The sequence below is a fragment of the Diceros bicornis genome, chromosome 24, assembly GCF_020826845.1.
Source record: "Diceros bicornis minor isolate mBicDic1 chromosome 24, mDicBic1.mat.cur, whole genome shotgun sequence".
NCBI classification, from domain to species: domain Eukaryota; kingdom Metazoa; phylum Chordata; class Mammalia; order Perissodactyla; family Rhinocerotidae; genus Diceros; species Diceros bicornis.
In genome coordinates, this window is record NC_080763.1 from 15,446,138 (window position 1) to 15,470,847 (window position 24,710).

Below are 24,710 nucleotides of genomic sequence, written 5' to 3' on the forward strand. Positions count from 1 at the left end.
TAAAGTAGTAAGGAGCTACATGGATTTGGATGTTGACTTGGAAAAATTGGATGTGGAAATGAAGTACTCTATAGGGTTGGGAAGACACGGCGGTCGGGGTGGGTGCTGGACCAAGGAGGTCTTTTTTTTTTTTTAATTTAATTAATTAATTTATTTTTTCCCCCAAAGCCCCAGTAGATAGTTGTATGTCATAACTGCACATCCTTCTAGTTGCTGTATGTGGGATGCGGCCTCAGCATGGTGTTGAAGAAGAGGTGCGTCGGTGCGCGCCCGGGATCCGAACCCCGCGCGGCCAGCAGCGGAGCGCGCGCACTTAACCGCTAAGCCACGGGGCCGGCCCAATGTTAGGCTAAGTACCAGTTGTTATTATGAAGTCAGTGAGGAGCGATTGACGTTTCTTTGATGAGGGAACTAACATAAGAAAGCAGATTTAGGAAATGTATTAGTCAGGGTTCTCCAGAGAAACAGAACCAACAGGGTATGGGTATGGATATGAATATAGATACAGTTATACAGATGAGGAGATTTATTATACGAATTGGCTCACACTGTTATGGAGGCCAGTAAGTCGAACAATCAGCTATCTGCAAGCTGGAAAACCAGGAAAGCAGGTGGTATAATTCAGTCCAAGTCTGAAGGCCTGAGAACCAGGGGGCTGCTGGTGTAAGTCCTGGAGTCCCAAGGCCTGAGAACCAGGAGCTCTGATGTCTGCTGGCAGAAGATGGACATCCCAGCTCAAGAAGAGAGAGAAAATTCACCCCTCCTTGGCCTTTTTGTTCCATTCAGGCACCCAGTGCACTGGATCATGCCTGCCCACATTGGTGAGGGTGTACCGTTCACTCAATCCAATGAATCAAATGCTCATCTCTTCCAGAAACACTCTCACAGACACACCCAGAAATAATGTTTTACCAGCTATCTGGGCATCCGTTAGGCCAGCAAAGTTGAAACATAAAATTAACCTGCAGAGCAAGATTAGTTTGGAAGCAGTATTGGGGCATGAGGAATAGGTGCTGACAAAAACATCAAAAGAGGGATAACTGTAATAATTCATGTATGCAATACGGAGAGTCTGATGTAGAAGAAACAGTAGACTAGAGAGAAGCAGGGAATGTTAAATTAAGGAAGAAGAACAGTCAGGACTTGGTTTAAAAAAATGAGTAGGCATTTGCACTTAACTAGTTTAAAGAACGTTTGGGATGCATGTTTCAGGTATGTCTGCAAAACACCAGACAGAGAATCAAAAACCCCTAGCTTGATAACAGCTCTATTATTAACAGTGAGTTACAAGATTTTAGGTAAATTGCTTAATTTCCCTTAGAGAAAGATTTTATTATCAGTAAAATAAGCAAAATCATGACTAACCTGCCTACCTCATACTTTTGTTGCCAGAAGCAAATTAAATAATATATATTAATATACTTTATAAAGTCTAAATCATATAGAAACAGATTATTATTGTTGAAGAAAAGCTAAAACAGTATCTGATCATCATCATAATAAATATGAGCTTACTAAAATGTCTTAAAATGAATAAAAATTATCTAATTTTTAATTTAAAATGAGAAACTAAAACTCTAACTCCATGTTGTTGGATAAAATTTTATTTTGCTTAGCTATACTTTATTTTATCTATTTTGATAGTCCCGCTGTTATATGAATTTCTAAATATAAAAATGACCTTCAGTTACATGTACTTTCTTATGATAGAGTTATGCAAAGCAGATGATATGGAAATCTTATAGTGTTGTGGGAAAAGCACTGACTTAGACGTTAAGTCTGTTGGATTTTATTTCTAACTATTATGTGAATTTAGATTATTTCCTAATCAATTGGAAACAACCAAAATGTCTAAAAAATATGCAATTAGTTATGTAAATTATGGTATGTCTAGGTAATATATGCTAAAATCAAAAAATGTTTGAAGATCACTTAGTAACATGAGAAAATCAGATAATATTAAAAGAACAAAATATGAAGTTATTCGATAATTCTATATGCAATATTATGCTCACAAATTTGAAAAAGCTAAAGGAAATGAAAGATTTCCTATGAAAATATGAATTATAAAAATTGATACAGGATGAAGTTTAAAAGTTTAGAAAAAAGTCCAACCAAAGAAGGAGTTAAAAGGCAGGCCAAATCCACTTCTAAAAAGGCATCACGAGCAGAAGCAAGATGGTTTTTACAGGTGAGTCTTATAAAACAGTGAATTGATAGGTAATGCCTGTGTTATATAAGTAATTCCAGAGCATTAAAAGAAGACGGAAAGTGTGGTCGGCCCCGTGGCTTAGCGGTTAAGTGTGCGCGCTCCGCTACTGGTGGCCCGGGTTCGGATCCCGGGCGCACACTGACGCACCGTTTGTCTGGCCATGCTGAGGCGGAGTCCCACTTAGAGCAACTAGAAGGATGTGCAACTATGACATACAACTATCTACTGGGGCTTTTTGGAGAAAAAGGGGAAACAAAAAGGAGGAATATTGGCAATAGATGTTAGCTCAGGGCCGGTCTTCCTCAGCAAAAAGAGGAGGATTGGCTTGGATGTCAGCTGAGGTCTGATCTTCCTCACACACACACACAAAAAAACAGACGGAAAGCTTCTCAACGTATTCTATAAAGCTAGCAGCAACTCAGTGTCAAAACCAGGTTAATGTTCTTTTAAAAATGTAGAAGCACAAACACTCTAGCAGTGTATTAAATAAAAAACAGATCATGTCCAAGTAAGATTTATCTCTGGAGTAAGGTTCAGTGTTAATGTAAAAACATAGGACCATCTCAATAGATATGGGAAAAGTACTTGAGAACATGCTATATCCACTCCTGATTCAAAACAGCAAAAGCTACAGCTTCACGTAAACTAGGAATAGAAGAAAATTTCCTCAACCTGATTAATGGGATATACAATGTATATATATAGTTACATATAACGTTATCAAAAGTAACATCATACTAAATGGTGAAAATTAGAAGCATTCTCACTAAAATAAGAACAAGTGAGGAAAGCTCAGTATCTTCAGCTTTAATTAAATTCATATTGGAGGGCTTAGTATAACAAGTAAGAGGTCAATATGTTGCGTGGACATGAGGTCAAGCAGCAAAAATTAAAATACCAATAATGACCAATTAGAAAATGTAAGAGAGAATAAAAGGACTATGTTCACGATAGGAAATACACGCACATACACTTACACACACTACCTAGAAATAAACCTAATGAGAAATTTGAAAGATCTGCTTTTTCATAAAGAAAGCTGTATTTGTGTGCAATTGCACACTTCTGTTTGTGCGGGTATTCCTTTCAAGTTCATAGTCCTTCCTGACACCTAATGGTTGATCCCCAGTCTCAGAGGTTGGGTTGCAAACTTATGGCCCTTGCTAAATTTAGTCTTTTAAAGTGATTTCTTTGGACATCTGTATGTGTGTATGTTTGTTTATCTGAATGCCTTTAATCAGGGAATGAACTGTCTAGGTTAACACAGGTCCTAACTCTCCCTGTTGCTTTACCAGGACACTTGGGATGTTAACACTTGTTTAGCAACTAAAGACATTTGAGTTTGTAGCTCTATATTTAGCTATATGTCAACTTGAGTGTACAATTTTTGAGGACATAAAACCATATGTTATCTCTTTATATCTTGCACAGAACCTACTACAATTCCTAGAAAATAATTGCTTAATAAATATTTGTTGGTTTATTGGTTTCTGAATGATCTTAGGGAAATTTTAAAGCAAATTTGTGTTAGAATGATTAATCATGTACCTAATGTCCAAAATAACCATATAGTTCACACATTTAAAGTATTAAGACATTTGCTTCTAGATTCTATTTTGAATGGGCTTATTCCCATATTTGCTGGAAGATAAACTCTGGGCATTTGGTTACAGGTTTATACTCTTTGTTTTTTTTTATTGATGTCATAATAGTTTATAACATTGTGAGATTCCAGTTGTACATTATTATTTGTCAGTCACCATATAAATGTGGCCTTCACCCCTTGTGCCCACCCCCCAACTCCCTTCTCCCTGGTAACCACCAAACTGTTCTCTCTGTCCGTGTGCTATTTTATATTCCACATATGAGTGGGTCATACAGTGTTTGTCTTTCTCTGTCTGGCTTATTTCACTTAACATAATACCCTCCAGGTCCATCCATGTTGTTGCAAATGGGACAAATTTGTCTTTTTTTATGGCTGAGTAGTATTCCATTGTATGTGTGTGTGTGTGTGTGTGTGTGTGTGTGTATACCACATCTTCTTTATCCAATCATCTGTTGATGGACACTTGGGTTGATTGCACGTCTTCGCCATAGTGATTGATGCTGCAGTGAACATAGGGGTGCATAAGCCTCTTTGGTATGTCGATTTCAAGTTCTTTGGATAAATACCCAGAAGTGGGATAGCTGGATCATAAGGTATTTCTATTTTTAATTTTTGGGGGTATTTCCATACCATTTTCCAAAGAGGCTGCACCAGTTTGCATTCCCACCAGCAGTGAATGAGGGTTCCGTTTTCTCCACATCTTCTCCAACATTTGTTATTTTTTGCCTTGGTGATTATAGCCATTCTCATGGGTGTCAGGTGATATCTTAGTGTAGTTTTGATTTGCATTTCCCTGATGATTAGTGATGTTGAACATCTTTTCATATGCCTCTTGGCCATCTGTATATCTTCCTCGGAAAAATGTCTGTTCATATCCTCTGCCCATTTTTTGATTGGGTTATTTGTTTTTCTGTTGTTCAGATGTGTGAGTTCTTTATATATTATGGAGATTAACCTCTTGTCGGACATATGGTTTGCAAATATTTTCTCCCAACTGGTGGGTTGTCTTTTCATTTTGATCTTGGTTTCATTTGCCTTGCAGAAGCTCTTTAGTCTGATGAAGTCCCGTTTTTTATTTTTTCTTTCGTTTCCCTTGTCTGAGTAGACATGGAATTCGAGAAGATCCCTTTATGACCAATGATGAATAGTGTACTGCCTACATTTTCTTCCAGGAGTTTTATGGTTTCAGGTCTCACCTTTAGGTCTTTGATCCATTTTGAGTTAATTTTTGTGTAGGGCAAAAGCAGATGGTCTACTTTCATTCTTTTGCAAGTGGCTGTCCAGTTTTCCCAGCACCATTTATTGAAGAGACTTTCCTTTCTCCATTGTACGTTCTTAGCTCCTTTGTTGAAGGTTAGCTGTCTGTATATGTGTGGTTCTATTTCTGGGCTTTCAATTCTGTTCCATTGATCTGTGTTCTGTTTTTGTACCAGTACATGCTGTTTTGATTACTATCGCTTTGTAGTATGTTTTGAAGTCAGGGAGTGTGATGCCTCCAGCTTTGTTCTTTTTTCTCAGGATTGCTTTAGCTATTCAGGGTCTTTTGTTGCCCCATATAAATTTTAGTATTCTTTGTTCTATTTCCGTGAAGAATGTCATTGGGATTCTGATTGGGATTGCATTGAATCTGTAGATTGCTTTAGGTGGTATGGACATTTTAACTATGTTTATTCTTCCAGTCCATGTGCATGGGATATCTTTCCATTTCTTTATGTCATCATTGATTTCTTTCAATAATGTCTTATAGTTTTCATTGTACAGGTCTTTCACCTCCTTGGTTAAATTTATTCCTAGATATTTTATTCTTTTTGTTGCAATTGTAAATGGAATTGTATACTTGAGTTCTCTTTCTGTTAGTTCGTCGTTAGAGTATATTAATGCAACTGATTTTGTGAGTTGATTTTGTACCCTGCAACTGTGCTGTAGTTGTTCATTATTTGTAATAGTTTTCTCATGGATTCTTTATGGTTTTCCATATATAGAATCATGTCGTCTACAAACAGCAAGCGTTTCACTTCTTCACTGCCTATTTAGATTTCTTTTATTCCTTTTTCTTGCCTAATTGCTCTGGCCAGAACTTCTGACACTATGCTGAATAACAGTGGTGAGAGTGGGCACCCTTGTCTTGTTCCTGTTCTCAGAGGGATGACTTTCAGTTTTTCCCCGCTGAGTATGAGGTTGGCTCTGGGTTTGTCATATATGGCCTTTATAATATTGAGATACTTTCTTTCTATACCCATTTTCTTGAGAGTTTTTATCATAAATGGATGTTGGATCTTGTCAAATGCTTTCTCTGCAGCTTATTAAGATGATCTTGTGGTTTTTATCCCTCATTTTGTTAATGTGGTGTATCACATTGATTGCTTTTATTTAGGGAGTGATAAAACCAGACAGAAAATTACTTACAGTGAGGATCAACACTGTATTTGACTTTCTTTAAACAATTTTACCCTAGAGCTAAGATATGAGGTTCCACTGTTCTGCTTAATAAAATACTGACAGCTTAAAAAACGCTTCTGAGAAACTGCATCCTTAATAGCTGAAGAGGATCAAGGAGGCAAGCCTTCATCCTGAGGCCTCACTTCCTGCTCAGAGGATGGCAGGAATGGGAAGCCACTCTGCAGGAAGGTGGCTGTATGCGCACATGGGCACAGCACAGGAGAAAACACGGGATAGCCCAGAACACCACAATGATGGTCTGACTTTGAGTCACTAAAAGAAGTTTTATTCCAGTCTTCTCTTACTTTTCTAGTATGGCTTTCTCTACTCTCTTAAACTTCTTCAGTTCAACAATCACTTCCCAGTATCTGAGACACAGCCACATGAGTCGCCCATTCTGGCATTTGTTGGTATTCCAGACATCACCACAGTATGTGTCATGCTTAAATATGTCAGTGAAGCCAGCTGCCACCTCTAGGTCAGCAGCAACGGGGTCAGTGGATGCTCGAACCAGCAAGCTCTTCTCTATTTCTAGTCTCTTGTTGCGAGGGAGAATCAGACTGCAGTAGATATTCTGTCTTTCTGTCAGAGCATCTTCAAACTCTTTCAGCAGAAGCCTGGCTCTCCTTTGCCAGTCTTCTTCCTTTTCCAGGCAGCTCAGATATGCATTTCTCAAGGGCTGCAACTGTCTCTTTTCTTGCATGACCTGAGCCCGTTCCTATTCCAGCAGCTTCTTTTCTTCTACCAACCTGCACCCCTGAGAGATAAGGGCTTCTCGGTAACTAGTCGTTCTGTTTTGTTCCTTTTCAAGTTCCAAAGACAGCTGAGCAACAGCACGCCGATTCTCTGAGATCATGGCATGGTACTTAGCTTCAAGATCCTGCTGGAACGCAGCTGTTCTCTGACGGTACGCTTCTCTCTCTTTCTCTGTTTCTTTTTGGGAAAAGAAAAGAACCATCCTTGTGTCTTTGGTATAAATCCCACTTGATTGTGGTGTATGATCTTTCTAATGTATTGCTGTCTTTGGTTTGCCAATATTTTGTTGAGGATTTTTGCATCTATGTTCATCAGCGATATTGGCCTGTAATTTTCCTCCTTTGTATTGTCCTTGTCTGGCTTTGGTATCAGGGTGATGTTGGCCTCATAGAATGTTTTAGGAAGTGTTCCATCTTCTTCTATTTTTTGGAATAGTTTAAGAAGGATAGGTGTTAAATCTTCTTTGAATGTTTGGTAAAATTCTCCAGAGAAGCCATCTGGTCCTGGACTTTTATTTTTTGGGAGGTTTTTGATTACTGTTTCAATCTCTTTAGTTGTGATTGGTCTATTCAGGTTCTCTATTTTTTCTTGATTCAGTTTTGGGAGGTTGTATGAGTCTAAGAATTTATCCATTTCTTCTAGATTGTCCAATTTGTTGCAATATAGTTTTTCATAGTATTCTCTTTTTGTCGTTTGTATTTCTGTCGTATCCATTGTGATTTCTCCCCTTTCATTTCTAATTTTATTTATTTGAGCCTTCTCTCTTTTTTTCTTAGTGAATCTGCCTAACGGTTTATCAATTTTGTTTATCTTCTCAAAGAACCAGCTTTTTGTTTCATTGAGCCTTTCTACTTTTTTTTGGTTTCAATTTCATTTATTTCTGCTCTAATTTTTATTATTTCCCTCCTTCTGCTGACTTTGGGCTTAGTATGTTCTTCTTTTTTAATTCTGTTAGGTGTAGTTTAAGATTGCTTATTGGGGATTTCTCTTGTTTGTTAAGGTGGGCCTGTATTCTTCTGAGTTTCTCTCTCAGGACCGCTTTTGCTGCATCCTATATGAGTTGGTATGGTGTATTTTTATTTTCATTTGTCATCAGATATTCTGTGATTTCTCCTTTATTTTCTTCAATGATCCATTGCTTGTTCAGTCACATGTTGTTTGGTCTCCACATCTTTGTCACATTCCCAGCTTTTTTCTTGTAGTTGATTTCTAGTTTCATAGCATTACGGTCGGAAAAGATGCTTCTTATGATTTCAGTCTTCTTAAATTTATAGAGGTTTGCCTTCTTTCCCAACATATGGTCTGTCTTTGAGAATGTTCCATGTGTGCTTGAGAAGAATGTGTAATCTGTTCTTTTTGGATGGAGTGCTCTATAGGTATCTATTAAGTCCATCTGGTCTACTTTTTTATTTAAGTCCTCTATTTCCTTATTGACTTTCTGTCTGGATGATGTATCCATTGATGTAAGTGGGTGTTAAGGTCCCCTACTATTGTTGTGTTGTTCTTGGTATCTCCTTTTAGGTTTGTTAATAGTTGTTTTATGTACTTTGGTACTCCTGTGTTGGGTGCATACATATTTATAAGTGTTATGTCTTCTTGGTAGAGTGTCCCTTTTATCATTATATATTGCCCTTCTTTGTGTCTCATTACTTGTTTTATCTTGAAGTCAACTTTGTCTGATATAAGCATGGCAACACCTGCTTTCTTTTGTTTGCCATTAGCTTGGAGTATCGTCTTCTGTCCCTTCACTCTGAGCCTGTGTTTGTCTTTAGAGCTGAGATGTGTTTGCTGGATACAGCAAATTGTTGGGTCTTGTTTTTTAATCCATCCAGCCACTCTGTGTCTTTTTATTGGGGAATTCAATCCATTTACATTTAGAGAGATTATTGATATATGAGGGCTTAATGCTGCCATTTTATCTCTTGTTTTTCAATTATTATGTATTTCCCTTGTTTCTTGTCCCATGTATTTTGGACTGTCAGTTCAGTTTGGTGGCTCTCTATGATGGTTTTTTCAGTTTTCTCTTTATTTTTCATTTGTGTCTTTGTTCTGATTTTCTGTTTAGTGGTTACTGTGCGGTTTGTATAAAAGATCTCATAGATGAGATAGTCCATTTCCTGATAGCCTCTTGTTCCCTTAGTCTAAGTAGTTTTCATCCCTTTCCTCTTCCCCTTCTAAGTAGTTGTTGTCACAACTTATTCCATTATGTGTTGTAAATTTGTGGTTAAAATGAAGGGATAATATTTATTTTTGATGTTTTATTTTCCTTTATCTTTAAAGTTAGAATTAAGTGTTAGCTAATCTGTTCTGATAGAGAGCTGCAATTTCTGATTTTGTCTGCCTATTTATCTGCTTGGTAAAGGCTTTGTAAACCCTTTCTTTCTTTGTTTCCCATATGTGTGGGCTTTCTTGATCAAATCTTCTGGGGGGGGTCTTGTGGCAATGAACTCCCTCAGCTTTTGTTTATCTGGGAAAGTTCTTATTTCTCTTTCATATCTGAAGGATATTTTCGCTGGATATATTATTCTCGGCTGAAAGTTTTTTTCTTTCAAAATTTTGAATATATCATTCCACTCTCTCCTAGCCTGTAAGGTTTCTGCTGAAAAATCCGCGGAAAGCCTGATGGGGCTTGCTTTATAGGTTATTCACTTCTCCCTTGCTGCCCTTAATATTTTTTCTTTATTGTTGACTTTTTCCAGCTTTACTAATATATGCCTTGGAGAAGGTCTTTTTACATTGATGTAATTATGAGTCCTGTTGGCTTCCTGTACATGTACTTTCAGCTCTGTCTCCAGGTTTGGGAAGTTCTCAGTTATTGTTTCTTTGAACAAGCCCTCTGCTCCTTTTTCCCTCTCTTCTCCCTTTGGAATACCTATAATCCTTATGTTGCATTTCCTAATTGAGTCAGATATTTCTCAGAGAATTTCTTCATTTCTTTTTAGTCTTAGTTCTCTCTCCTCCTCCATCTTAAGCATTTCTGTGCTCCTATCCTCCAGATTGCTAATTCTGTCTTCCATATTATCAGCCCTGTTGTTTAAGGACTCCAGATTTTTCTTTATCTCATCCACTGTGTTTTTCATCTCTAACAATTCTGTTGGTTTTTCTTTATAGATTCGATCTCTTTTCTGAAGAATTTCCTCTGTTCAGTAATTTGGTTCCTGATTTCATTGAAGTGTATTTCAGAGTTCTCTTGTAGCTTGTTGAGTTTTCTTATGATGGCTGCCTTGAATTCTTTGTCTTTTAGATCGTAAATTTCCATGCCTTCATGACTGATTTTTTGGTGTTTGTCTTTTACCTTCTGGTCTGGAATATTAATATATTTCTTTATACTATTTGGTGGAGTGGATCTGTGTCAGTGCAGAGTGATAGTTTCTGGACACAGGTTCCACCTGCCGCCACCAGGGCGGGGGTGAGGAGAGGGCACAGGAGCTGTGTAGTCTGATCCCGCTGCCACGATCCTTGTCAGGTGTGGCTATCCGAGCCTGGGTCACTCCTTGGGATCATAGCAGCCCTGTGGGGTCTCCCACCAAATGGGGAACTAGTCACGTAGGGGGCTCAGGGCTGCTGCCTCCTGCTCCCACAGACCCACAGAGCTGTGCTCCCTGCTTCATGGCTACAGCGGTAGTATGGGTATTCACGGCAGCCGGGAGCTTGTTTGCCAGGACTGGGATCTCAGCCACCCTCTGCTCCTGGGTCTCACCAGCCATTGTGCTTGGTGGGCGGGACCTGCCCTCTGGGACTGAGCCAAAGCCACTCCCTGGGACTGGGTGGGATTGTGGATTCTCCCACCAGAGGACAGTGTGGTCACATGGGAGCTCAGGGCTACTGCCGCCTGCTCTCACAGTCCCACTGAGACACGCGTCACCCCTTTGGGGCCACAGCAGTACTGTGGGTGTTCACAGCAGCCAGGAGCTTGTTTGCCTGAGTGGCAGCTCAGCCACCCTCTGCTCTTAGGTAGCACCGGCCTTTGTGCTTGGTGGGCGGGGCTTTCCCACTGGGTCCAAGCTTGTGCCGCTCTGTATGGGCTGCATGGCCCTGAGGGCTCCCCCACTAGGTGGGGAAGTGATCACACAGGGGCCTCAGGGCTGCTGTCATTTGTTTCCACAGTCGCGCTGAGGTATGGTCCCGCCCTTGGGGCCACAGCAGTGCTGTGACCACTCCAGCTAGGAAAGTAGTGCTACACGTGCGCTGGGCTGCCTGGAGTCCAGAGGGTGCTCACCTATCTCCACCACCTCCTTGAGGGGGGGGTAGTTCATCTACCTTCAGATATACAGCTGCTCGGGTCTCTGAGGTCTCTGGGTGTGCTGTGAGGCTATTCTCCACTGATCGATGAATCTCCTTTTAGTTGTAGTTCGAAGGGGGAGAGACACAGGGAACAGCTCACTCTGCCATGTTGCTGATGTCACCAGGTTTATATTCTCAATCTAAAGGAATAGTTTAGTTAGAATTTCTTGTGGTAAGCATTCATAAATGAATATGCTCTTGATTACAATTAGGCAATTTTCAAGGAAGGTCAAAACATTATAGCAGATGAACTTGCTACACAATGGGAATGATAAAGCCTTATAGGAAGTCCCATAGTGAGACTATAGAAGTTAAGAAATATCTTTTCCTTTGTTTATTTCCTCCTGGCAGCCTACAAAATTCTCCTTTTTTTCCCCACAAATAGTGGAACAACTGGACATGCAAATACAAACAAATGAACCTTGATCTAAACCTCACACCTTACACAAAAGTTAACTCATATTGATCATAGATCTAAATGTAAAATTATAAATTTTTGTAAGAAAATACAGGAAAAAATCTTTGACCTAGAGTTAGGCAAAAAGTTCATCAAAATTGAGAAGTTTTGCTCCGTGACATGCACTGTTAAGAAAATGCAAAGACAAATTACAGATTTGGAAAAAATATTGGTGAATCACATATCCGACAAAGGGCTTGCATATATCTGTACAGGAATACATAGAGAACTCTCAAAACTTAACAGTCAGAAAGCAAGCAACTCAATGAAAAATGGGCCGAAGATTTGAATAAACACTTGATCAAAGATGATATACAGATGGCAAATAAGCACATCAAAAAATGTTCAAGATCATTAACCAATAAGGAAGTGAAATTAAAACCATTATGAGATAAGACTACATACCTATCAGAATGGCTAAAATAAAAAATACTGACAAGTGCTGGATGCAGAGCAACTGGAACTATCATATATTGTTGGTGGGAATGCAAGATGGTACAGCAATTTAGGAAAACAATTTTGCAATTTCTTAAAAGTCAAACATAACACTTGTTCAGGAAAATCTTATACATGAATGTTTGTTGCAGTCTTATTCATAATCTTTTAAAACTAGGGTTATTTCACATCAAAATATGGGTTTCAGATTTTCATTAAAAAAACCCAAAATCCCAAATCCTAAAACTAAAAGATCTGGCAACATTAGTCCCACCTTGAAAGAGGACAACACTGGCTGATAACAAACAATAACTTCTCTATGTTTTTGGGCATGCCACAGCTCTGCCCACCTCATATAGTGAATGCATATGCATTTACATCTGGCCTATTTCACTTTTGTATATTACCTGCCTGGTCTCATGTGGCAGAATGGACCATCAAGACTCTGTGTTCCTCCTACCATAGTGTTGAATTTATTGTTGCATAGTGGCTGCCTATCCAATGACTACATTTTCCAGTTCCTTGTATTCAGATGTGGCCACCTGATTAGATCTGCCTGATGGAATGCCAGCAGAGTGATCTTTGTAAGTCTCAGGCTGGGGTTTGTAAGAAGTGGACTTTTCTCTCCTTTTGCCTTCTGAAAGCAAAGGTCTCCAAGGTCTTAAGGGATGATGAAGCCACAAGATGAAGAAGCAAGACCTGCCCCAGGCATACAGAAATATTCAAATTGGACTTGGGCTGTTACGTGAAAAAGAAAACTCTTGGGTTGAATGGTTGAAATTTTGGTTTATTGTATAGAATCTAGTGTTACTTGAACTCTGTGCTGTCCATATAGGGTAGCTATCTGCTACATGTGGTTATTTAAATTTATTAAATAAAATATTTTGGTTCCTCAATTATACTAGTCCATTTCAAGTGCTCAGGGGACACAGATAATTAGTGGCTATGGTATTGGACAGTACAGATAGAATATTCTCACCTTTGCAGAATGTTCTGTTGCACAGAGCAACTCTAATACACTCCTGTAGGTGCCTGAGTTTGGGACTCCTGATTTAGGACGTGAAGCAAATAGAAACATATACTTGTCTTTTTTTTTTTTTTTTTTTTTTGTGAGGAAGATCAGCCCTGAGCTAACATCCATGCTAATCCTCCTCTTTTTTCCTGAGGAAGACCGGCCCTGAGCTAACATCTATTGCCGATCCTCCTCCTTTTTTCCTCCTCCCCAAAGCCCCAGTAGATAGTTGTACATGGTAGTTGCACATCCTGCTAGTTGCTGTACGTGGGACGCAGCCTCGGCATGGCCGGACAAGTGGTGCGTTGGTGCGCGCCCGGATCCGAACCGGGGCCGCCAGTAGCGGAGCGCGCACACTTAACCGCTAAGCCACGGGGCGGCCCTATACTTGTCAATTTTAAACAAAATTATTCAGGAGGAATTAATAAAAATACTATTAACATTTGTTTGACAGTTATAGGGTAAGAAATACTTTCACGTACGTTATCTAATTTGGATTTCCTAAACCAACTTTTTGAGTTAGGCAAGCTCATATTTCACCTCTTTAATCCATAGGAGCATTTTCCATGAACAAATCTTTCTTATTGTGGAGAAAAAATTTTTATTTATGTATTTTTAACAAAGTATATGTCTCTCCCTTTTTAAATTTTATTTTCTCATTTTTTTATTGAAGAAATCTTGGTTTATAACATTGTGTACATTTCAGATGTACCTCATTATATTTTGACTTCTGTATAGACTACAGCATGCTCACTACTAAAATCTTGTTGCCATCTGTCACTGTACAAATGTGCCCCTTTACCTCTTTTGCCCTCTCACCATCCCCCTTCCCTTCTGGTAACCACCAGTTCATTCTCTGTGTCTATGTGTTTGTTTATTGTTGTTTTATCTTCTTCATATAAGTGAAATCATACAGTATTTGGCTTTCTCCATCTGACTTATTTCCTTAGCATAATACCCTCAAGGCCCATCCATGTTGTTGTAAATGGCAAGATTTCATCTTTGTCGTGGCCAAGTTGGATTCCATTGTGTATATATATAACCACATCTTCTTCATCCATTCATCTGCTGATGGGTACTTAGGTTGTTTCCAAGTCTTGGCTATTGTGAATGACGCTGCAATGAACAAAGTGGTGTATATATCTTTTCAAATTAGTGTTTTTATGTTCTTTGGATAAATACCCAGCAGTAGAATACATGGATCATATGGTAGTTCTAGTCTTAATTTTTTGAGAAATCTCTATACCGTTTTCCATAGTGGCTGCACTAATTTATAGTCCCACCAGTAGTGCATGGGGGCTCCCTTATCTCCACGTCCTCTCCAACATTTGTTGTTTTTTGTATTGGTAATTATAGACATTCTGACAGGTGTGAGGTGATACCTCATTGCAGTTTTGGTTTGCATTTCCCTAATAATTAGTGATATTAAACATCTTTTCATGTGCCTGTTGACCATCTGTATATCTTCTTTGGAAAAATGTCTGTTCTTATCTGCTGCCCATTTTTTAATCAGTTTTTTTGTTGTTGTTGAGTTGTATGAGTTCTTTATATATTTTGGATATTAACCCCTTATTGGATATATGATTAGCAAATATGTTCTCACAATTGGTAGGTTGTCTTTTTGTTTTGTTGATGGTTTCTTTTGCCATGCCGAAGCTTTTTAGTTTGATGTAGTCCCATTTCTTTATTTTTTCTTTGGTTTCCCTTGCTTGAGGAAACATATTCAAAAAGATATTGCTAAGAACCATGTCCAACAGCATACTGTCTATGTTTTCTTCTAGGAGTGTTATGGTTTCAGGTCTTACTTTCAAGTCTTTAATCCATTTTTGGTTAATTTTTGTGTTTGGTGCAGGATAGTGGTCTACCTTCATTCTTTTGCATGTTGCTGTCCAGTTTTCCCAACACCATTTATTGAAGAGACTTTCCTTTCTCCATTGTATGTTCTTGTCTCCTTTGTCAAAAATTAGCTGTCCGTAAATGTGTAGGTTTATTTCTGGGCTGTCAATGTTGTCCCATTGATCTGTGTGTGTTTTTCTGCCAGTACCATGCTGTTTTGATTACTATAGCTTTCTGGTATACTTTGAAATCAGTGAGTGTGATGCCTTCAGCTTTGTTCTTTCCTCTCATGATTGCTTTGGCTATTTGGGGTCTTTTGTTGTTCCATATAAATTTTAGATTTCCTTGTTCTATTTCCATGAAAAATGTCATTGGGACTTTGATGGAGCTTGCAGTAAATCTGTAGATTGCTTTAGGAAGTATGGACATTTTAACTATGTTAATTCTTCCAATCTGTGAGCACAGAATATCTTTCCATTTCTTTGTGTCTTCGATTGCTTTCAACGACACAGGTCTTTCACCTCCTTGATTGAACTTGTTCCAAGGTATTTTATTCTTTTTGTTTCAACTGTATATGGGATTGTATTCTTGATTTCTCTTTCTGCTAGTTCGTTGTTAGTGTATAGAAACACAAACTAATTTTTGTATGTTGATTTTGTACCCTGCAACTTTACTGTATTTGTTTATTGTTTCTAATATTTTTTGGTGGATTCTTTAGGGTTTTCTATATATAAAATCATGTCGTCTGCAAATAGTGACAGTTTTACTTTTTCCTTTTTAGTTTGGATCCCTTTTATTTATTTATTTTTTTGCTTTGACTAGGACTTCCAATACTGTGTTGAATAAGAGTGGAGAAAGTGGACATCCTTGTCTTGTTCCTTTTCTTACAGGGATAGCTTTCAGTTTTTCACCATTGAGTATGATATTAGCTGTGGGTTTGTCATATATGGCCTTTATTATGTTCAGGTACTTTCCTTCTATACCTATGTTATTGAGAGTTTTTATCATAAATGGATGTTGAATCTTCTTGACTGCTTTCTCTGCATCTTTTGAGATAATCATGTGAATTTTGTTCTTCATTTTGTTAATGTGGTTATCACGTTGATTGATTTGTAGATGTTGAACCATCCTTACATCCCTGAAATACATCCCACTTAATTGTGATGTATGATCTTGTAAATATATTGTCGTATTTGCTAATATTTTGTTGAGGATTTTTATATCTATGTTCATCAGAAATATTGACCTATAATTTTAGTTTTTGTGTTGTCCTTGTCTGATTTTGGTATCAAGGTAATGTTGGCCTCATAAAATGAGTGGAAGCATCTCATCCTCTTCAGTTTTTTGGAAGAGTTTGAGAAGGATAGGAATAAAATCTTCTTTGAATGTTTGGTAGAATTTACTGGGGAGGCCACTGGTCCTGGCCTTTTGTTTTTTGGGATGTATTTGATTACTGTTTCAGTTTCCTTACTAGTGATCAGTCTATTCAGATTCTCTATTTCTTCCTGATTTAGTTTTAGAAGGTTTTATAATTCTAAGAATTTATTTATCTCTTCTAGATTATCCAATTTGTTGATATATAGCTTTTCATAATGTTCTCTTCAAATCCCTTGTATTTCTGTGCTATCTGTTGTAATTTCTCCTCTTTTGTTTTTGATTTTTATTTATTTGAGCCATCTCTCTTTTTTTCTTAGTGAGTCTAGCTATGGTTTGTCAATTTTGTTTACGTTTTCAAAGAACCAGCTCTTAGTTTCATTCATCTTTTCTATTGTCTTTTTAGTCTCTATTTCATTTATTTCTGCTCTGATTTTTTTATTTCCTTCTTCTACTGATTTTGGGCTCTGTTAGTTATTCTTTTTCTAGTCCCTTTCAGGTGTAACGTTATATTGAGATTTTTCTTGTTTCTTGAGGTTGGCTTGTCTTGCTATAAACTTCCCTCTTAGTACCACTTTTGCTCTATCCCATAGATTTTGGAATATCATATTTTTGTTTTCATTTGTCTCCAGGTATTTTTTTTATTTCTCTTTTGATTTCTTTGTTCACCCATAGTTATTCAGTAGCATTTTGTTTAACCTCCCCATGTTTGTGGCTTTCCCAGTTTTCTTCTTATAGTTGATTTCTAGTTTCATACCATTGTAATAAGAAAAGATGGTTGATATTATTTCAATCTTTAATTTATTGAGGCTTGTTTTGTGGCCTAATATGTGATCTATCCTGAAGAACGTTCCATTTACATCTGAAAAGGATGTGTATTCTGAAGTTTTTGGATGGATGTGGAGGTAAAATTTAATATAAGAAATACACACTTGACATAGAAATATCAAGAAAAATATTTACTGCTAAGGCCAGCTTAAAATATTCAGAACAAATAAGTAAGTGTAGGAAAGATAGTATCTATGTTACTGTTCTTATTTGCTCACATTTCAACGAGTATTAATGATTTTTTTAATCTCTTGTTATAAAAAAAAAAAACCACTTCAGAGTGGAAATAAAATTTTGAAATTCCCTTTTATAGCAATTTTGGCTTCTTTAGGATGAAGATATATTTGTTTTGAAGGAAAAAATGCTTTGTGTAGCTGAGATTTTTTTCAATGGGTGAATAAATGGGTGTGACTTCCCAGAAAAAGACCAAACTACTTAATCTCTACATAATTAAAAGCACAAATTTATTATATCTTAACATTTTCAAATAATATCATTCTTCTGCCTTTTGTGGTCAAATTCACCTTGGAGTTCTAATGATTTTCTGAACGTTTGCTTATGTTCACAATCTCACACAAAGAAGTTGCAGCCCATTTTTTATTGCTCTCTCTTCCCTCATTATCGTGATTACAGTGAAGATATATATATATAAACACACACACACATATATATAAATTGCTGGTTGCTATTAATGCACATAAACATTGTTCAGGCATTTGCAATTATAGCACTAGAATACTTAGAATCATCAGGGATGCAGCAATGGAGTGAGATAAATCTTTTCACCTACAGTCTTACCTCAGGTTAAATGACAAAGACGGTAAATACCTATGAGGAGAATTCTAGGATTATCTATGAAAAGGTTTATGTGTCACTAACTCATACTGTAACTGACACAGGCAGGTTACTTTGCCTTCTAAATTAGTGATTTTTTTGAAATTATGAGTACTTGCACTTTTCTAAACTATCTGTGAAACTACCTGTCTATTTTTTTCGATAGTCCAGTGTGAAAATTATGCTGCCCAACAAGATGGTAATTTTGAATGTAGTATAAGAATCCAATGGTATTCTTCTTCATTTTTACTTTTATTAATACTTGAATATGTTACCTAAAGTTTTCCTTTTCATGTATGTTCAATAATTCTGTTCTTCTAAATGTGGCATATTTGGTTTATCTTCAATACTGCATGCTTTTTAAAAAAATTACACAATATGATTCAGATTTAGTGACATGAGACAGCAAGAAGTTGGTGCCTTCCAACAGAGTCAGTACTTACAGGCTTAGTAAGAAGGTGACAAATAGCCATATAGAATATGGTGCATTAAGAACATGCTATCTTATGCCTTTAACAAAATTTATAAAGCTTACTTTCCTCTCTAGAATTAACCATATCCTCCTTCTATATTTTACTATAGTGCTAGGGTTTCTGCTGCTAACTCAGTATATTTTCCTTCTAGATATTTTTCTACAAATTACTCATTTGGAATTGGAGGCAGCTATAATCATCCCTATACAATTCTTAAGTTGCTTCAACTTCCTGAGTCCCTAAATGTTAGCAGTAAAACTAAGGTCTAGCAGAAGTCTTACTTGACCTTCATTCCTCTAGTCTTTTGACAGGTTTAAAATTCCCTGCAGTAAATCCCTTCCTACTTAAAAAAGCTAGAGTGATTTCCGTTTTCCTGATTGAATCCTGACTGATACAACTACCTAATCAAAAGCTAGGGAAACTGTGACTAAGCTCAACTTTCCCAAAGTGGTAAAGAGAAAGAAAAAGGTAAGAAAAGGGAAAATTACACACAGCAAAAAGGAGAAAATTTAGTGTGGGAAATGAAAAATAAATATCTATACTTAAAACCAAAAGAAGTCTTTGACAGTCATTAAGATTCTTTCAAAAACACTATTTAAAAAAGCATAGTGTTTAAGTATCTGACCCCAAACATTTAACTTATGCAAGATAGCAGGTATACTTTTATAATAGCAATGGATTTTCCCTCAATTATTTGAAAGTTTCATATTTTCACTAGTCTTTATGAAACAAAAACCTGTAAGGAAACCATTCAATAATATTACTTTCTCATGTCTAGTCTTTTCTTTAACTGTTTTAAGGAAGAATAAAGATAACCATCTGCTACAGTTTCAAAAATAAACCTCCACGGGCTGGCCTGGTGGCGTAGCGGTTAAGTGTGCGCGCTCTGCTTCGGCAGCCTGAGGTTCACAGGTTCGGATCCCGGGCGCACACTGACGCACCGTTTGTCAAGCCATGCTGTGGCGGCGTCCCATATAAAGTAGAGGAAGATGGGCACAATTTTAGCCCAGGCCCAGTCTTCTTCAGTAAAATGAGGAAGATTGACGGCGGATGTTAGCTCAGGGCTAATCTTCCTCACAAAAATAAAAAATAAAAATAAATAAATAAACCTCCAGCAGCTCCACCATGTCTGGCTGTTCTTTTTTTTTTTCTTTTTTAATATACACATATATTATATGATACACATGTATCTATATTATATGAAATATATGTGTATATTTTATATTATATTTTTATATTATATTATATATTTTATATGTTATTTAATGTATATATTTTTATTATATATATCATATATATATATATAAGTCAGAAGGATAGTGAAATATTCCAAAAAAAAGTGATAAGAGACTGTATGAGGGTAGTGGAAGCCAACAGAAATAGAAGAAAAAAAGATATTCTAAAATCATAGGTGCAAAAATCTTCAACAAAATTCTAGTAAACTGAATTCACCAGCATATTAAAAGGATCATACATCATGATTAAGTAAGAGTTATCCCTGGGATGCAAGGATAGTTCAACATACCAAATCCATTAAAGTAATATACCACATTAACAGAATGAAAGATAAAAATCATATCATCATCTCACCAGATGCAGAAAAAGTATTTGACCAGATTCAACACCTTTTCATGATAAAAACACTCAACAGGGGCCGGCCCCCTGGCTTAGTGGTTAAGTGCGTGCACTCCGCTGCTGGCGGCCCGGGTTCGGATCCCAGGCGCGCACCGATGCACCGCTTCTCCGGCCATGCTGAGGCTGCGTCCCACATACAGCAACTAGAAGGATGTGCAGCTATGACATACAACTATCTACTGGGGCTTTGGGGGGAAAAAAAAAAATAAATCCTTGAAAAAAAAAACACTCAACAAATTAGGCATAGAAGGAATGGACCTCAACATAAGAAAAGCTGTGTATGAAAAGTCCCCAGCTAACATCATACTCAAAAATGAAAAACTGAAAGCTTTTCCTCTAAGATCAGGTACCAGACAATGATGTCCACTCTTGCCACTTCTATTCAACATAGTACTGCAAGTCCTAGCCAGAGCAATTAGGCAAGAAAAAGAAATAAAAGTCACCCAAATCAGAAAGGAAGAAGTAACATTATCTCTGTTTGCAGATGATATGCTCTTATACATAGAAAACCCTAAAGAATCCTCAAAAAAACAAAACAAAACAAAAAAAAAACCCACAAACTGTTATAAATAATTAATGAATTCACCAAAGTTGCAGGATGCAAAATCAACAAACAAAAATCAGTTGCATTTTAATACACTAATAATGAACTATCAGAAAAGGAAATTAAGAAAACAATCTTATTTACAAAGCATCAAAAAGAATGAAATATTTATAAATAAACTTACCCAAGGAGGCAACTGATTTGTACGCTGAAAACTAAAACATTGCTGAATGAAATTTAAAAAAACAAATAAATGGAAAGACATCATGTCTTCATTGATTGGGAAACTTAATAGTGTCAAAATGTCCATACCATCCAAAGTGATCTACAGATTCAATGTAATCCCTATCAAAATCCCACCAGCATGTTTACAGAAATAGAAAAAACAATCCTAAAGTTCATATGGAACCACAAAAAACTTCAAGTAACAATAACCAAAGCAATCTCAGGAAAGAACACAAAGCTGGAAGTATCATACTTCCTTATTTCAAAATATATTACAAAGCTAAAGTAATTAAAACAGTATGATACTGGCATAAAGACAGACATATAGACCAATGGAACAGAATAGAGACTCCAGAAATAAATCAACGTATGTGCAGTCAACTGACCTTCAACAAGGGTGCCAAGTGCACAAAATGAGTAAAGAATAGACTCTTCAACAAATAATGTTGGGAAAACTGGCTATTCAAATACAAAAGAATGAAATTGGACCTGGCTTACACCATATACAAAATAACAACTCAACATGGATTAAAGACTTAAATGTAAGACCTGAAATTGTAAAACTCCTAGAAGATAACATAGGGGAAAACCTTTTTGACACTGGTCTAGGCAATGATGTCTTGGATTTGATATCAAAAGCGTAGGCAACAAAACCACAAATAGACTAGTGGGACGACATTAAACTAAAAAAGATTCTGCACAGCAAAGGAAACAATCGACAGAATAAAAAGGCATAGAATGGGAGAAAATATTCACAAACCGTTTATCTGATAAGAAATTAATGTTCAAAATATTTAAGAATCTCCTACAACTCAATAGCAAAATAATAATAATGATAATAATAATCTGATTAAAAAATAGGCAGAGGACTTGAATAGACATTCTCTAGAGAAGAATACAGGTGGCCACCAGGTATATGAAACATCATTCGTCATCACTAATGATCTTCAGCATCATTAATCATCAGGGAAGTATAAATCAAAACCACAATGAAATATTATTTCACACCTGTTAGGAGGGCTATTGTCAAAAAAACAAGAGATAGCAAGTGCTGGCCAGAATGTGGAGACAAGGGAACCATTATACAGTGTTGGTGGGAATGTAGAACAGTGTGACCACTCTGGAAAACAGTATGGAGGTTCCTTAAAATATTAAAAATTAAACTACCATATGATCCAGCAATCCCACTTCTGGGTATATATCCTAAAGAACTGAATCAGGATCTCAAAGAGATATCTGCACCCTATTCACTGCAGCATCATTCACAATAGCCAAGATATGGAAATAACCCAAATGTCCATCAACAGATGAATGGATAAAGATAATGTAGTACATACATATAATGGTATTTTATTCAGCCTTAAAAATGAAGGAATTCCTGCCATTTGTGATAACATGGATGAACCTAGAGGACATTATGCTAAGTGAAATAAGCCTGTCGCAAAAGAACAAATACTGCATGATTCCGCTTATATGAGGTGTCTAAAATAATCAATGTCATAGAAGCAGGGAATAGAATGGTGGTTGCCAGGGACTGGGGTTCGGGGGACATGAGAAATTGTATTTCAATGGTTATAAAATTTTTGTTATGCAAGATGGATATGTTCTGGAGATCTGCTGTACAACATAATACCTATAGTTAAAAATATGGTATTTGCACTTTAAAGTATGTTAAACGGATAGATTTCATGTAAAGTGTTTTTACCAAACAACAACTACACAAAAGAACACAAGGAAGTTTTTGGAGGTGATGGATATATTTTAGTACCTTGATTATGGGGATGGTATCATGGAGGTATGCAAAAGCCTAAAGTCATTAATATGTATACATTAAATGTGTGCAATTTTCTGTATATCAGTTATACCTCAATAAAACTAAAAAAAGATATTCTACAACTTACTACATTTCTGGTTTTAAATAAAATACAATCAGTAATTATTGATAGGCTTCATGCAGTTAAGGGGATCAAACATATGCTTAAAGTGAAGACAAAGAATTCAGTTCACAGGTAGAACTGAATAAATAATAGCTATCTTACCAATAAAAGGGCAAGGAAGTGGATATATCTTAAGCATTTTTTATTATCATCAAGTAGATCCCAACAAATCTAGAGAAAAATCATGGATAATGTCAAATTGCTAATAGCCAATTAAAAAAAAAACTCAGAGCAAATTCAACTGAAAATCATAAAAATCGTAAATTCAATCTGATTACAGTTTTCTCCCATCGTGTAGAAAAATTCACTTGTTTTAAGGAATCATTATTTTTCATTCAAATTACTTTTTGGAATAAATAATACATTTAAATGGTGTAAAAAATTACAAAGTTAGGAAAGTGTAGTTAGAAGTCTTCTTCCCTACCCTGACATACCAGTTTTCTCAGTGTCCCTCTATGCATATAAAAGCAACTGCATATACATATCGATATAGATATCCCCTTTTTTACACAAGTAAACACACTTCTGTAAAATATACACTTCTGCATGCTTTATTAGTCATTAAGATAAAGTTTACATATTCTTTCAAAAAAGATGATCTTATATAATGAGTACCTCTAGTTAGAGATTCTATCAGTTCAAATAAAATATACCACTAATTTTTATTTTTTCATACTGTCATGGCTTTTCCTGGGTTCCCCACCCTCATCTCATACTGCCCACTCAACTAAAATATCTTGCTCTACTCAGTTTTCATCTCCTTTCACTCCTTTTATCACTGTTGATTGCATTGGTTTTAAAGGAGTAATAGAAAATTTAGTGAGCTGAACTCAATTATTTCTGGAACAAGCAAGAAAATAACTAATTTAGATAATTCAAAGACCACTCTGTGCTACTTCTTCATTAATTGCCATGGATTTCTATTCCTGCTTTGCAGAATTAATTTAGAAATACGGCTGCTTTGTTTTCTTTTATGTGACTCAGATTTAAATGAATACAACCTAGATTTATGAAATTTCATGCTCATTATCAAAGATGACTCTTGTTCTCAGCACATGTGAAATAATGAAAAATACTCATTTATTTGTTTGTATATATTAATGAAAACTATATGTACCTTAATTTTGCAACCATCCCTTAGTTAATGAAGAACTGGGTATATGATACAAGGTTAACATAGGAATCCAAGGGATAGTAAAAACAAATGGTTCAAGTCCAGGGTCTATCACTTATAAATCTGTGTGTCCTTGCAACAAATCATTCACTCTATCTAAATTCCACATTTCTTGCTTATAAAACAGAAATAATACTATCATCTACCTCACAGGATTACTGTGTCAAACAAAAAAAAAGGGGTAAGATGTTTTGTAAACTTTAAACAAGCATTAAATAATTGTTAGCTGGTAGATATTGCCATGTAAACATGCAATGAACATTCATATTATATGCATACTAAATCTATCAGCTCTCCATAAGTACTTTTTAAGTTTAATTTGTAAGTTAAACATTCAAATTCATAAATATATTTAACAAATACTTTTTTGAACAACTACTACCATGTCCCAGACATTGTGCTGGGAATGGGGATAAAGGCAAGAATAAGGTACACAATACTTGCGCTCATACAATTTGTAGTAAAGGGAGGGAGACATTAAGTGGATAATTGCACAAATATTGACTAATTATAATTGTGATAAGTTGGTAGGGAGAAACTCTTAAAGGTCAGGACCTGAGGTAAGCTCTGGCATGTACTATCCTGTACCCTGCTCATTCACCAGCCCAAATATTTTTTTGGTACCATACTAAAAGGCTCCCTTTTTAAC

The 24,710-nt window shown here is 36.4% G+C and overlaps 1 protein-coding gene and 1 pseudogene across 8 annotated transcripts in view; one reads left to right on the plus strand and one right to left on the minus strand.

The window, feature by feature from the left end:
* GPHN (gephyrin) overlaps positions 1-24,710 on the plus strand; it is a 648,078-nt gene that overhangs the window by 196,810 nt on the left and 426,558 nt on the right. The gene's annotated exons all lie outside the window — the stretch shown is intronic.
* LOC131420855 (coiled-coil domain-containing protein 127-like) lies at positions 6,199-7,251 on the minus strand (annotated as a pseudogene).